The sequence below is a fragment of the Cebus imitator genome, unplaced genomic scaffold (genome assembly GCF_001604975.1).
Source record: "Cebus imitator isolate Cc_AM_T3 unplaced genomic scaffold, Cebus_imitator-1.0 Scaffold268, whole genome shotgun sequence".
In the NCBI taxonomy this organism is placed as follows: domain Eukaryota; kingdom Metazoa; phylum Chordata; class Mammalia; order Primates; family Cebidae; genus Cebus; species Cebus imitator.
This window is the reverse complement of record NW_016107583.1, coordinates 2968324-2980635: the sequence shown is the minus strand read 5'-3', so window position 1 is coordinate 2980635 and position 12312 is coordinate 2968324.

The window sequence follows — 12312 nt, the reverse complement described above, 5'->3', positions numbered from 1 at the left end:
TGGGCCTCGAATAGACAACTAAGGAAAGACTATTAATTTAAACTAAAAACCATATTGGAAAATCAACTTGACACACCAAGAAATTGTGTTCCCAGCCAATAGATGAGCAGAAGGTTGAAATTATTATTTGATCTTAAATATCTTGTTAAATTTGCATTAACCACTAGGTTATGTAACTTTATCTTTGAAACAACCTAATACCTCTCTTACAAATGTTCTATGGACTGCTTGCTAATGGCTGGGGACTTAGAAAAGAGGGGTGGAAAACAGAAGAAGGAATCTTCATATGCCTTAAATCTTAAATCTTACTCTCAATAACATCCTCCTAGACAAAATTTGCAAACACAGTTATTTCTGTTGCTCTTTAATAGAAGATTTCTTGCAAGAGACAAGGCTTAGATTTGCCTCTTAATTATTTAAATTGAACAGTCAGTAATAAATGTTGGTCCTCCTGGGCTTCCTCACAAGCTGACAGTGAATTATCCTAGCCTATTTTTCTAATTTATCTTGGAGTCTGAACTCACCTACAGAGGGATGGCAGACTGCTTTCTCCAGCATGACATCCCTGGTTTCCCCTCAGCTGGTGGGACACATATTCAATTATAATGATGCTGGGATTTCTAAAAATATAGAAGAACTTCACACTGTAACAGTTGTCTGAGTGCCTTGCTTGAAACAATGAAATCTTAAAATGTAGGTAAATGAGTATGAAAAAATATTCACCATTTGTGTCTATGTAGGAGGTATAGGGATCCCTTCCCACAGCAAGCTGCTCTAGCCTAGGATACTTCAAAATGTAATTCAAGTTGTAAAATGTGATAGACATTATTTCCAGAAAATGTCTACTAAATTGTAAAATTAATTCCATGTAAGTCACTGTTTTGTAGATCCTGTTTCACAAAATGAAGTCACACTACATGAAAGAACTTGTCTGGGTCTTCAGAAATGACCCAATATTCAGGATAATTGCTGTTTACCGTGAAGGGCAGTCAAAAACCAAATGAGTTCTAAGTATTCAGACTAGCTCAGTGTTTCAGAGGTTAAGCACTGGAGACAGGGTCTATATCCCCTACTAACTGCATTAGCTTGGACAAAGGTATCTAACCTAATTAAGCATCAAGTCCTCATCTATGAAATAAGTATAAGCATTGTCTCCCTCGTAAGCTTACTATGAACATTTAAAAAGACCATACTAAACGGCCTACTCCAAAACAGCCACTCAAGCTACTTTAGCCATTTTTATTCATAGCAGTCACTCTAAGTTAAGCTAATAATTGTGTTTCTTATTTTATTTTGGCACTGATTTATTTGGATTTCTATGGCTTTTCAAAAGCAACTTTATTGAGATATAATTCATGTTTCATACAGTTCACCCATTTAAAGTATACAACCTAAAAGACTTTGAGCATGTTCAGAGTTGTGCAGCCATCATCACAATCTAATTTTAGAACATTTAAAATTTGTTTTTGTTTAATAAATTCATGAATTTTTTTAATTGTCATATTATTCCTGCGTCTTAAAATTGTTGCTAGGTTCTCTATAAGGATATGTTGAATGAAAGAAGAAAGCACTTTATTACCAGAACTGGCAGTATTTTTGAAGTTGGAGAAATGAATAAAGTGTGATTAGCATGAAGACAATTCTGGGTGAGTTCTGTCTTCCTGGCTGTCTCACAGGAAGTCTAAGACCAATCCAGCTAGCAGAGCAGAGGAAAAGCCACAAAATCGTTATTTTTCAATAGCTGGCTTGTAGTTGGATAGTCTGCCCTGAGAATAGAATGAGTCTCCTGACCCAAATATATATAATATTTTTTAAAGGCTTGGGGGAGTAGCAAGGGCAACTCTATACTCCTAGGTGGTGTAAATAGTAGTAATAAAAAGTCACAGTGTGGGAGATCACGAATCTCTTTAAAATTCTGAGGTCTTAAAAAGAACTCTGGATAAAAGGTATTTTAAGGTACATTACTTTGCTTTAAGGTGATGGGAGTTTATGGATGTTTATTTCATCCCTAGCTAAGCACAGATTGACTAAGATCAGCTATTCATGACTCAGCATTTGAGGGAGAGGGCTTTATTTAGTGTTAGCTTGGACAGGACACAGAAAGTTAGTACCTGGGCAGGAAATTTAAACCCCAGAAGCGGTATTCCAAGACCATGGTTCTGAAGTTGTGGTGAGATGGGCTAAAAATGAGATCAAATGGCAAATGAAGAAAACCTGGAACTACTTCACAAACTTTCCTTGGTTCAGCTGTGTTCAAAACACCCACAAACACATATTCATCCATAGACGTATTCTTTGGTTCAAACACACTGATTGAAAACGTATTAGATTTTGGAATTTTCTCAAATAAATCAATAGGGTCTTAGCAAGCTAAACGTGTACTGTTAACAGTCACCAGAAGTTTCTTTGGGCTAGTTCAGGCAACAGCTGCATAAATATTTCTCACATTGGCTGCCTGCCCCGCTCTACTTCTTTGCAGGAAAGACCACATTTTTTTTTTCCAGTCTAGTTCACTGGTTATATCTCATGTGGACTGACTAAAGAATGTTATTTCTAAAACTAGGAGTGTTCCAAGTATAACTATGACTTCTGGCAGCTAGAAGGAGACCACTAAACGATTTTTTCCTTCTATTTTGCTGATTCCTCTTCATCCTTCAAGACTTAGCTCAGAATATTCAGTATCAAGAAATGAGGACCTATATGAATAAAACCATAAAGTAACACAAAGATTTGAATAAATAGAAGACATGCTATTTAATGGAAAGAAAAATTTTAAAGTTTGAAGTCAACTTTTCCAAATAACATTCTCTGTATTGCCAGTCAAAATCTCAAAGAGCTCATTAGGAACAGACAACACAAATTCTAAGGCTCATATAGAAAAAGAAAAATGCTGGCTGCGCGTGGTGGCTCACCCCTGTAATCCCAGCACTTTGGGAGGCTGAGGCTGGTGGATTACCTGAGGTCAGGAGTTCAAGACCAGCCTGGCCAACATGGCGAAACTACATCTCTACTAAAATATAAAAATTAGCTGGGCGTTGTGGTGGGCACCTGTAATCCCAGCTTCTCGGGAGGCTGAGACAGGAGAACCACAGGAACCCGGGAGGCAGAGGTTGCCGTGAGCCGAGATCGCACCATTGCACTTCAGCCTGGGCTACAGAGCAGATCTCCATTTAAAAATTAATTAATTAAAAATAAATAAAAATGCTAAAAGAATGAGGAAAATTCTGAAAAAGAATAAGAACTTATCCATGCATGTTATAAAGCTGGAATTGGTATTGACCCATGAATTTTTAGACTCCAGTGAGTGCAAGAATAAAGTCTAGAAGTAGTACCACATATACATGTGAATTTGGCATCCAATAATAGCTGCTATTTACTCTTATTATGTGTCATGTATTATTCTAAGCCCTTTACATACACTTATGTATGAATCTTGGAAACAATTCAAGAGATACATAGTATTTTTATCCCTGTTTTACAAGTGAGAAAACAGATTCATCCAGTTAGTAAGCATTGGAACCAGAATTTGATACAGGCAGCCTAACTCCAGCACCTATTAATTACTATACCGCATTTTATACCAGCAAGGGAAAAGATTATTCAATATAGGTAACTCGTATAAAACCTACCTTTTTTTAATATCATAGCTAGTTCTAGATGGCTTGAATAAATCAATTTAAATAAAACTGTAAAAGTACCAGGAAAAAATATGAGTTTTTTTTAAAAACTCTATGTGGAAAGGCCTTTTTACAGCCCACCCAAAACTCAAAATCAAAATCGAGAAGACTAATAGACCCAATTCATAAATATTTTTAAATCAAAATTAAAGTGAAATAAGCAAAGAGGTGAAACAACCATAGTGCATATGACAGACCAAAACTAACATCCCCAGCATACAAAGATCTTCTTTTTTTAATAGAGGTGGGGTTTCTCGATGTTGGTCAGGCTGATCTCGAACTCCTGACCTCAGGTGATCTGCCCACCTCGGCCTCCCAAAGTTCTGGGATTATAGGCATAAGCCACCACACCTGGCCACAAACATATTTTATAAATCAGATTATGATAAACATGCCTATAAAAAACATGTATAATTCACAAAAATCAGAAAACTAGGCAAGAATTATGAAAAGTTTAATCTTACTGTTCATTAAAGAAGTACACATTCAAATAAAAGTTTTTATCAGATTGACAAAAGCATATAACAGACTGACAAAATCTGATGTTTACAAAGGCGTAGGAAAATGGTGATTTGAATTGGTACAACTTTTCTGGAGAGAATTTTGGCATTTATGAATCAAAATTTCAAATGTGTGTAACTTATGATCTAGCAATTTTTCCAGAGAACTATCTGTGGAAATTATTGCTCAAGTACCCAAAGCTGTATACACAATGATGTTAATTACAGCATTATCTAAAACAGCAGAAAAACAGTAAACAACCTACTTGTCCTCTGCCTAAATAAAGGCATAAAGTATGATAAAATACTACATGGCCATGAAAAATTGTAACATAATTTTAAATTTATTGATCTGCAGTGATATCCAGGTTATATTGTTGAATGAAAAATTATTGAGGTGCTGAATAGCTACATTTTTATAAAATTATGGGTATGCAAACACATATACATGCATGCCTGGAAAGTTATTCACTAAAATGTCAATGGCAATGATCTCCGTGAAGAGATTTTGGGTGAGTTTTACTCTCTTGTTTATATTTTCACGTACTATTTGGAATTCTGGTTTTTTTGAGATGGAGTCTCACTCTATTGCCTGGGCTGGAGTGCAGTGGTGCAATCTTGGCTCACTGCAACCTCCGCCACCTGGGTTCAAGTGATTCTCCTGCCTCAGCTTCCCGAGTAGCTGGGATCACAGGTGTCCACCACTATGTCCAGCTAATTTTTTGTATTTTTAGTAGAGATGGGGTTTCACCATGTTGGCCAGGCTGGTCTCGAGTTCTTTGGAAGTCGCCTCGGACTTCCAAAGTGCTGGGATTACAGGCGTGAGCCACTGTGCTTGGCCTGGAATTCTTTAATGAGCAAATAAATACCGCTAAACAAACAGAGCAGACACAACTGAAGCATGTCTTCTCCAGGAAGCTTCTCTAACTCCAGGTTGGTCTGGATATTGTCCTCTAACCTCCCATAGCACCATATACACATCACCACAGCACTTCCACATCACAATATAAAGATATTTATTTGTATGCTTTGCCCTTTCTTACGAAACATCCGTAAATACCTCTGATATCGTATTATTTTGTGTTTCCTGTGCTGAGCTCAGTGACTGACACATAGCAGGCACCAATGACTCAACCTATTTGGGAATTCAAACTAGCCTCCTCTAAAATTATATATTGTAGAAGGAAGTAGGTGTGAGTTCTATGAGATTAAGATGTGTTTTTTTTTTCACCAGTAGTTTTTATTAGCTAGATAAATTGTGGAGAAATACAAAGTAATGACCTATTTATATGGATCCATCTATCTTTAACAAGATTCAAGGTCTCACTAAATTAACGTCCTTCAGAATTCTTATTGGGAGTCCTGCTGTTTAAGTCTTGCTCATTACTGACGCTAACTTGATACTGGGAGTATGTCTACTTTTCTGAAACTCTCACTTCCTGTATCTGCAAATTAGAAATGAGAATAGTTCACTCCGCAATAGGAATCTACCTCCAATGACTGGTGATAAGGAATAGCTAAGAGAGGGTTTGCCTCAGGTCTCTATTTTAGGTATGCTTCAATTCAGCTCCAAATTTTCCAGTGAACTCTGTATTTTGACATTGAAAAACAATGTTTTGGCACTACACTATACTTAGAGACTTTCACAATAAGCTCCTCTTATCAGTTCATCATGTGATGTTTTCCTTTAACCAGATCACACATTTTATCCTGGGATTAGCACTTTTGGACTATAGTAACAGATATGAACTGTTGGTAGAAATGGTCGCTAACTACTAACCATTGTTAGATATTAACATAAAATATAAAATACATGGAAGAGGGGAGTAGGTAACATGTTGGGGTACCCAGTATGTAACCTACACAAAGGGTTAAAAGGAACCCCCTAACTGAAATTATTTAAAAGCTGAAAGACCTAAACTCCATGTTCAAACTGGTAATATATTCACAACCATACTTTAAGGGATGGTTTTGGTTTTGTGGTATTGATAGTTTTATTACTACTTCTAAAAATTCAAAGACATAATGGTATTAAATGAAAAGTTACAGCTTTACCCCTTGCTAGACTAACTAGAGATAATCACTTGGCATTATTTACATTCTCAGTTCTTCAGGTAGTTATTTCATCATTAGTTTATTTCTCTATGTTTAGAAGAGTGCGATTTTCACACACTCCTTCAGCCAGTTGAAACACCAGTTTTTAATAAGCATATGAAAACTGTGAGTCTTATTTTATAAATGTTGACACTTACAGGTCAATTCATGTCTGAGTATTTGTTTAATCTTTGGAAATTAAAATTGGAATTTCTACAACATGTTATGTTAAACACGTGTCACCATTTTGAACATAACATATTGCATAAAACTGTTTATAAAGACCTGTATATAAAGCATGTATTTGCTTAAAATCAGAGACCTAAGAGTTTTAAGAACTACAAAATATCTGAGAATATGAATGAAATGCTGCTAGGAAAGAGAGAAAAATAAAGGATTATTAGAACTGAGAAGAATGAAAAAAATATCAGATGCAAATAACCTACAAGCCATAGTCAACACATTTGCACATGATGAAAACAGTATAACATAATTTACAACACAGTATGACATATATTTATATTAGATGTCAATTAACTCAGTTCTAAGGCCACACGGTCTTTTCCTTCCTCTTTACTTAAATTCACTTTTCACTTGTAAAAGAAGGCAATCTTGCAATCAATTTAATGACCATCAACACATCACAACAGACTTTTTAAAAAGTCTGCTTATATCTTCCTAAACCTATATTTCCAAATGAATTGTATAAGTTATTCTCCCAATAAGTCAATCATTGGGCTCATGAAGATTTGTACTTGAGAAGAATGAGCCAGTTAATAAATGTATAGATAAAAGGTTTAGGTAAAGATTAGGATCTGCTAAAGTGGCTGATGTTAAGCCAGCTACATCTAATTCGCAGTACTACTAATATAGCTCTATTTCTTGATTTAACAACCTAAAACAATGACCCACTGTGAAAGACAAGTGATTCATCTCACTTTCTGCTTTCTCCCTAACCATTCTCCCAGGTTTTATTGGTTATTGTATACTTTTTATTAATTACCTTTCATGAGTTCAAATAATAAGCTTAAATTCTTTTTATTTTTTCATTTATTTTACAAAGTATCTCAACTTCCACTCTATAAAGTGAATGCTATACTATCCTTCACTTCTTCTCACCTGTAACTCTCAGGTTTTGTTAACTATACCATGACTTTTAAATTACCAGTATTGATAACATTTACAGTATATCCTATCTTTGTTTTATGAAGTCTTGGGCATTTTTAAAACATGTGTAAAATCTTGTGGTTGTTTTGTTTGTGTATTTCAGAGACAATATCTCCCACTGTTGCCTAGGATAGGGTGCAATCATAGCTCATTATAGCCTCAAATTCCTGGTCTCAAGTGGTCTTTCTGAGTAGTTGGGACTACAGGTGCATGCCACCATGCACAGCATATTTTTTTAATTTTAAAATTGTTTTTGATCATGAACTCCTGGTCTCAAGCAATCCTCCCACCTTAGCCTTCCATGTAGTTGGGATTACAGTAGGCATAATCCACCATACCTGGCAAAGTCTTGTTTTTATAAAGGCTTTTAAAATAAGCCTTGTTTTTTAAATAAAGTCCTGGTTTTTAAATAAAGTTTTGTTTTATAAAGTCTTGTCCTTATTAAATCTAAGCTTTGTTTACTGGTCTATTCTAAAAATTGGAAATGAACAGCATATAGAACATTATTATTATGTTGATATTACTCATTGCAAAATTAGGTATTATGATTAAACCTCAGGAGAAAGAAATGTAAGGAAAACTTTGCCACTCAAAGGAAATGACTTAAGAATCAGAGTATCCACGCACAGTGGCTCACGCCTGCACTTTGGGAGGCTAAGGTGGGTAGATCACTTCAGGCCAGGAGTTTGAGACAAGCCTGACCAACATGGTGAAACCCCATCTCTACTAAAAATACAAAAAATTAGCCAGGCGACTGGTGCATACCTGTAATCCCAGCTACCTGGGAGACTGAGAGAGGAGAATCTCTTGAACTGAGAATGTGGAGGCTGCAGTGAGCCGAGATCATGCCAGTGTACTCCACCCTAAGCCAGAGTGAGACCCTGTCTCGAAAAAACAAAAATCAAAGTAAACTTAATTTTCTTTTCTTTTACTCTAATAATTCCGCAGCATCATGCCATATAAAACAGTTTACTTTGTTTCATATGTGGAACATGACTTTCTTGTACAAGTTTTTGTGTTCTTCCTGAAGTTTCTTGTTGCCTTTTTTCCACATTCCACATGAAATATAGAAACCTTCCTCATTTCATTAAGGTAGTCCAGCTTCTCCTCTTATGTCCCCCACCCCCAGTTCAGCTCCTGTTTATCTGCTATCTCTTACTTGATTTCTCAATGGAAAGGTATTTGACATCCTAGATTAATCTTTGTGATCTCTTACTTTTTTTTCTCATAGTTACTTTGTTTGCTCTACTTTTAAGTCCAGACTTTTATTGAATGGAGGGAAGGAGAGGCAATCATATTTTTAATTTCCTCTTGTTCTCTTTTTGCATAAAATCGTGTACTTGCTTTATAGATACCATTCCTTCATCAATCTCGGAGGACTTGAACTAGAATTTAAAAAAAAATTTCTTTTCTAAATTATCTGTTTTTGTTGGTCCATCACTTTCTTTTTTCATCTTAGTCCTATCTGATGCTGTTGATTTTCCCCAGATATCTGGCTATCTGCACATACTCATGACAGAAAGACTAGGCTGATGAATCCAAGTAGCTCCTGTGGATTTCCTCTGTTGTTAAGTGGGGTTTTTCTTGAAAGATACCACACTGACTGGAAGGATTTCTGTGTTAGCGGGTAAGTCACGTCATTGGGTAGGCTTCTTTAAGGGCAGAGAGCACAAAGGTAAATCAGGGTTCCACTCCCATTATCAGAACAGGAAGGCATGTTCTGGGGAGTGAGGGGGGTGGTTACCTGGGGGGGCATACCTTCCCTAAGAGCATTATCTCCATCCTAATTGTTAACTTTCTTCAGCCATTCACTTGCAACTGTCACCATGTCAGTTTCACTGCAAATATGCTCTGCATTGGGGAGCAGCTGTTTTGTATAGATCCTTCTGCCCACTTCCCTCACTGGTTTTCCATATCTGCCAATCTAAGCTACTCCGGAAACGACAGTGTGCACCTGTGTTACAGCCCTTCGTACTGGGGCTTATGTATCAGTACTCACTCATCTGTTCATACTTTTTTATGCCAGAAATTTGTCTTTGATCTGGTGATGATTCCACCATAGGAATCCTCATTTGCCATAAACAAATAGGCCCCTTAGGCTATTTAGGATTTTCTGGCACTTCTCATTAGAAAAAGCTCATGCAAGTGTTGTGGGGTATGGAGGAGAGAAAGCCTTTGGACACAGACAGAAATCATTTTAGATTCTGTTCTGCTACTTACTGGCTGTGTTAGAACATGACATTTATTCTAAGACTGTTTCCTCATCTCTAAAGCACAGATGATATCTTTTTTACTGAGTTATGGTGAGGATTAAATGAATAAAGTGTTAACAAATAATAAATATTCAAATGTTAATTCCTTTCCACTGGAGTGTCTTTACTTAAATACCTTGGATTTAATAGGTAAGAATACATATATCTATTTGGTTAATATATAGTAATAAAATATATGCATCTATTTGGTTAATACATAGTACTAAATAAAATCTATCATTGGACAAACATTCTTTTAATTATCTTCACATTAAGCTCAAATATTACTTTAGATATAACTTAATATGTGACCATGTCCTGCTTATCTGAGATCATTTATTTTAAGGTCTTCAAAACATAGTTCTTCAAAACACGGATTTCTTTTGAAGTGTTTTAGTTACCATAAAATATATCTATTCTCTTACATCTTTAATCTATTTAACTAGATTAACTTTTGTATTATCATTATTACAATTGTATGCATTAGTTTAGAACAACCGCCAAGCTGATTTTGAACATACTTCAGAAACTTTGCAGTGCAGTTTTCTCCCAGTAAAATGCAATAAGGAAAATGTTCAAATAGAAAAATATATACTCACCTACATAGAGGCCAGGGTAAAGAGCACACACACAAAAAATGCACTTACTTGTATTGTACTTTGATCTCCCATCTGTCCGTTCTTTAGATAAAATACTTGCCCCTTTTGGACTTGAAAACAAGTCTCCTTATAAGGAAAAAAGTCATGTATAGCCGGTTCAGATTTGTGCTAATTGTGTATGTGTTGTAACAAGGTTCTTCTAACTTTTCAACTCTATTCTTGAATTGCTGTTTTATAAAACAAAAATTTTCTGGTAGTAAATATTTTTCTGGAAGGTGGAGCAAGAGGAAGACGACATTATGAAAAGAAGGAGCAATGCTTAACTGAAATTATACAGTTTGAAGGAGAAAAGCAAAACTCAGTGGTCTTTTGTCTCAGTTGAAAGGAATGGTGGATTAAATTTATTTTTAATCACAATAAATATTAATACTAGGCAAGTTGTATACCTATTTTCCTCTGTTCCATTAAAGTTGTAAATTTCTATTATCAACAGTCTTAATGCAAACATGACTTCTATTTTAACCTTCCTTAGAATGTGGGGGGAAAATACAGAACAGTCAGCAGACAGAGATATAATCTTGTTGAGGAAACCAAATGATTATATAAAAAGATTTGTTTTTAAAACTTCATTAAAAACAAATTGTAAGAACAAACCCTAAACTGTTCACAGTGGTGGGTACTTCTGAGGATTCAGCAAGTGGGATGGGAGAAGCGAACTTTCATTCTTTAAAATTTGGTGCTTTTGTCTTTTTCAAAACAGGAGTACACCATCTTCATCATTCCAGCAACTTGAAAAGCATTTTTTAAACGTCATTATCCTATAGCCCAATAATGCAAACACATGGAATAAAGGAACTATGTGGTAGAATTCACACATCAGTATGGCAAATAATAAATACACAGATTATCTGACCTAAAGGAATCTCCAATAAAGGATTCCTGATAGCTTAATATTCTTTACCACAAATGTCTGCCCAGTTCTTTCTTATTCTCCTACTTGGCAATCCTTGTACATGTATTCTGCTCTCTTCCTACACTTAGTAGCTTTAATTAAATTCTATTTCCTTGCTCACAAACAATCTCCCAAGAGAAAATCTTTTAAAATGGCATGTTATTTTGTTTGGCTAGCAAAGTGCTTTTGGCACTTTCAAATTAGTTTTTAGTATTTAAGAATTTGGAGATTCCAGGCCAGGGGCGGTAGCTCACACCAGCAAATCCTAGCACTTGGGGAAGCCAAGGCAGTCAGATCACCTGATATCAGGAGTTCAAGAACAACCAGGCCAACATGGTGAAACCCCATCTCTACTAAAAATACAAAAATTAGCCTCCAGCTACTCAGGAGGCTGAGGCACAAGAATTTCTTGAACCCAGGAGGCGGAGGTTGCAGTGAACCCAGATGGTGCCACTGAACTCCATCCTGGTTGACAGAGTGAGAGACTCCATCTCAAAAAACAAAAAACAAACAAAAAAAAATTTGGAGATTCCAGAATCCCCAGCTCCTCTTTGAAGATCAAAAGATCTGACAACGCAGGACCTACATTTCAGCATGGCAATGGGGAGTGCTTATAGCTGACCCCTGAGCCTGGATACACCCTATTACCACCCCAATAGGACTGCCAGGGCCATGTGCATGGCTCTTGCACTGTCTTTTGTCTTACAGGAAACAGGAAAGTAACTTCTTATTTACGTTCTTATTTTCTTAAAGGGTAGGGAAAAATGAAAAAAAAAAATCAAGCAGGCAAGATGTTTCCAAAAAAGGGGAATATTTCTTTGTAGAAATGAAGATGATTTACCTGTGTTTCCTATGCAAACAAAGAGTATCTATGCTGAAAGACTCAACTTAATAACCATAAGAAGGCTGCATGCAATAGAGAAAAGCAGGAAAATAACATAATGAATTTGTTTTTAAGTGGGAACAAAATTAAGTAATTTTGTAAAATGCAATTACATGTTAAATAAATATTTTCCTATTTCTAAATCTACTTCATTTTTGTGAACTAATTGGCTCTGCAGTTGAGTTTGA